Source organism: Carassius carassius, chromosome 2, assembly GCF_963082965.1.
Source record: "Carassius carassius chromosome 2, fCarCar2.1, whole genome shotgun sequence".
In the NCBI taxonomy this organism is placed as follows: Eukaryota; Metazoa; Chordata; class Actinopteri; order Cypriniformes; family Cyprinidae; genus Carassius; species Carassius carassius.
This window is the reverse complement of record NC_081756.1, coordinates 16,863,015-16,867,617: the sequence shown is the minus strand read 5'-3', so window position 1 is coordinate 16,867,617 and position 4,603 is coordinate 16,863,015.

Genomic DNA, 4,603 nt, shown 5'->3' with positions numbered 1-4,603 from the left:
TGAGAGCAGCGTGTATCTGAGCATGCACGTCTGGTTTTGTGACGGAGCAAAGGAAATCTGCATGTGAGCGGTGAGATTCGCGCTCGAGCATTATTTTAATGTGCTTTCGCATTACAATAATGCGCTCTCGCTGCTGTTGTATAATGTATAACAAATATATTTCAACACCTGAGGCACCGCTACATTGAGCTCAATGACCAATGCATGGCAAAAAAGGAAAAAAATTCCCTGGACATGGGCTTTATTTTTTATTTTATTTTTGCTATATTTCTAGACATTTTGTCACAGCTTTACTTGGCTATAATTTTGACTTATGTCTGTTCTAGAGATATTACAACGTTTTGATAAAGCTCTAATTGGTTTTCTTTTGGAAATATGTTTCCAGTTCATACTGAATGTATTTTGACTGCAAAGCATGTCTGTGTGTGTCAAAATCTGATTAAAATCAAAATAGCATAATTGATCAAAGAAATCGCGATAGGTTTTTTATGTCTATATCGCAAAGCCCTAGAAGGGACCAATGAATCTGGGATTCAGCTTTCGGCAGGGAAGCCTGAGGTGGTTGGAATACCTTTTGTCATGGGTGGAATGTGGGAGTGGACGCTCTCCGGACATCTGCATGATATTTATGAAGTCTGAATGCATGATGGAGATGTTGGTGTCCTAGACCCTCTCACTCCCCTTGAACCAATACGTGACGGAGGGAACGTCTGCTGGTTCCGCAGACCAAGGGAACAGAGGGAGCTGATAGCCGACTAAGCACTGGAAGGGGGGTGAGATTTGTAGTGGGCTGATGAAGAGAGTTCTGTACGTACTCAGCCCGGGCAAGGAATCAGTTCCAGGAGTTCTGGTGGCTGTGGTAGAAGGTAATCACCCTATCTCCTGGATCTTCCTTTCCGTTTGACCATTGCTCTGGGGGTGGTATCCAGAAGATAGACTTTACGGTCACACCTAGGAGTAAGAAGAAGGACCTCCAAACTCGGGAGATAAATTGGGGACCTCTATCTGATACAATGTCTTCGGGTATGCCAAAGTTTCGAAAAAAGTGGTTAAAAAGTACCTCCGCCATCTCCATGCCAGTTGGGACTCCTCTTAGGGGTACCAGCCGACAGGCCTTGGAAAATCTATCCACTACATTCCCGTCCACCAGAAGCGATCTTGTAGCAGTGAGAGGGTTTGATTGGTCCCAGGATGACCAGTACCCAGGGAGGTATGCACTGTATGGGTTAATGGGGTTCTTTGGCTGAGAGGAACGTAGGTGTGGGTTGGGGGGCACCCTGGTGGAGCAGGATCGGAGACACGGGCGGCCACGATATCCTCATCCAGGGTCCACTGAATGGGGCTGACGATCAGACTGAATGGGAGGATTGGTTCTTGATTCTCTGACAGATCATTCGGAGCATGGAGTCTTGAGAGAGCGTCTGCCCACCTGGCTTGCCTGGGATTTAGTCTCTTGGCTTCCCGGAGAGATTTAAGATTTCGATGATCTGTGTAAACTACAAATGGGTGATGAGCCCCCTCCAACCAGTGTCTGCACTCCTCAAGGGCAGTTTGATGGCCAGAAGTTCTCTATTCCCAATGTCATAGTTTTGCCCCGCCGAGGATAACTTCCGGAAGAAGGTGGAACATAGATGAAGCCGAGGAGGATTCCCCTGCTGCTGGGACAGGACAGCTCCAACTCCAGATGTTGAGACATCCACTTCCATTATGAAAGGCTTTTTAGGGTTTGGGTGGACCAGGAGTGTAGCAAATGTAAAGGTCTGTTGAAGGGTTTCCATGGCAGAAGTGGCTTCGGACTACCAGGACAGAGACTTGGGCTTGCCTTTCAGGAGGTTGGTGAGAGGGGCTGTGATGGAGCTTTAGTTGTGATTGAAACGGCGACAGAATTTTAAAAAATCTAGGAATCGCTGGAGTTCTTTGATTGTCGTGGGTTTGGGCCAGGCCTTGATGGCTTCTACCTTCCCCTCATTCATCTTGATACCCTGGTAGCTTATTTGATAGCCAAGGAACTGGATTGATATTTCGTATCCGAATGATGTTATATGCACTCCTGAGCTTGGTTAAGATCCTGGCTCCACGTAGCTATTCCAGTGCAGATGGGATGAGGGGAAGTGGGTACCGGTATTTGACTAATCTTGTTTAAAGCCCGATAGTCAATGCAAGGCTTTAAGCCTCCATCCTTCTTGGCCACAAAGAAAAAGCTGGAAGCAGCAGGTGAGGTTGATGGACAGATATAGCCTTTCTGTAATGCCTCCTTGATATATTCCTCCATATATATCTGGTTACATGTTTGGGGATGGAAAGGGAGTATATTTTACCTCTGGTTACTGGTTCATCGAGGAGGAGATCAATGGCACAGTCCCATGGTCGGTGAGGTGTTAATTTGGAGGCTCATTTCAGGCAGAACACATCACTGAAGTGGGCATAGTCCTTAGGGATGCCGACGGAACTGTAGGGCAGGGCTTTTCAAACTTTTAGGACATGCCCCACCCCCGTTTGTCTAATTTCACTCGATTCACTACAATTTCCAGAGCGCATTATTGTAGTGCAAAAGCACATTAATACAATGCGGGAGCACAAGTCTCTCTGCTCGCGTGATCGTGCATGCTCAGATATATGCTGCTCTCGCCCGGAGAGAGTCTCTCCTCTCACTCAAACTGTGTCCTGTGCACGCTCAGATCTCTCTGTGCTCATACGCCATAGATATTAATTATTTTCCCACCTAAATTAAACAGTCAAAGGTTATCATTATTCACTTTTAAAAAGTAGTCTTAAAACAGATTTGTGCAGGGCCTTTCCTTGATTTTTTTATTGTTGTATTTTTGCTTTAACAAACTGTTTATTGTAGCTACTTTGCTACTTAGTGTTTAAACTAGACTTGAAACACGTGAGAATGAAAAACTTTGAGGAAGCAGCACTGGCCTCATCGTTAAGACAGTTTTTGAGGTCTAAGTTGACAGATGGGGGGCTGAAACCCATCTAAAAAGGGTTTGTGATGGCCGAGCACGTTTCTGAGATATGGTGAGATTTCCAACCCGGCTAACTGTTAATCATCTTACACTGTCAATAAGCGTGACACTCTGCTCTACCTGTCGACTAGCAATGGTGATCGGAGGAGTGAGCACACGGCGAAGGGAATCCACTAGCTCCTGGAATGGGTCCACGTCTGTTGGATTCATGATGGTATGGTTTGGTTTTCATAATGAGTAGATAGACTCAGGACACAGACAGGTTAGAACAGACGGGTTTATTGTGCAGATGTTGTGAAGGGTAGAAGCAGGTAATAAAATGACAAATATATTCTTGAATGAGATAAGCAAGGGTACTGATGACTGAACTGTCTTGTTACCAGGTATTGGAGAGCTTGGGCTAGTGGAAGGCTTTCGTAGGAGCTGGTGGTAGGAATAGGATGCCGGTAGGTACTGGTTGAACACACACAAACACAGGAATACTTGGAGGAGATTAGGAGACTTGAAGTAATCGTTCAGGTAAGTAGTTTAGCATGCGCTATGAGTCCTTTCCAGAATGGAGACCAGACAATGTGTTTGTGTGCTTGGTGCATTTTTGAACTGTGGTGCTGGTGATTATTGAATGACGGTCAGGTGCGGGTGATCAGAACTCCGGTGATTGGGATCATTGATTAGTGAAAGAGCCTAGTATTTCTGTGACAGAAATGTAATTAATTACTTTTTTAGGGAGTAACGCAACATTGTAATGCATTACTTTTAAAAGTAAATTTCCCCAACACTGGATATTATACATATTTATCACTCTCCGAAATCTCATTGTAGCATTCAGCAGTCAGATATATTCTAATATTCACTATCGTCAGTGGCAACGCTGTATATCAGATCACTCATCTGCTATACAGCGTTGTGTTAAAGCAGTAAGTTTTGGCACTCTAGCGGTTAATTAACAGAACTGCACGCATCCCACGAAAGAACAATCTAACATTCTAAGTTTATGTCTATTGCGATTCACACAGGCATGTGTTACGTACAGCGGTGACGACCTGACCAGGCTACAATAGTCCTAACATAAGCCCTTATTATATGTGTACCGTACTAATTCAGGATAAAACAAAAACGTGGTTTTGAAGATAAATTCATGATGTACTGGCTCATTAGATACATTTTGCAAATTTTAAATACAGAAAAAAGTTACACAGTGCTGCTTTAACATCTGACCACTGAATGCTGCAAATGACTAATCAACTGAGTAATTCAGAGGGCCACACAATAAATATGTAGAACATATCCACTGCTGATGATGATAATGCAAAAATAATTTGGACAACAAAAGTGTTCATCACAATAGCAATCCACATGGTCCTTCACTTTGATGTCACCAGCTGTTCTGCAGTCTATATTGGCCTGCTCTTCAAGTAAAGAAAGAAAGAAAAAAAGGAGTAACCTAGATGAGAATTTTGTGCTTCAGTGGCTATTGAAAGATGAGGCAATAAACTGCTAAACTTGAGTAATCACACTCTCCCCAAGGAATGTCTCAAATGGGGATGGTCAAAAACCTTGAAATTTGAGCCCCTCACACACGACCTGGCCCGGAGCATTTGATGAGATTCATTATTGTAAGGGAGCTGAATACT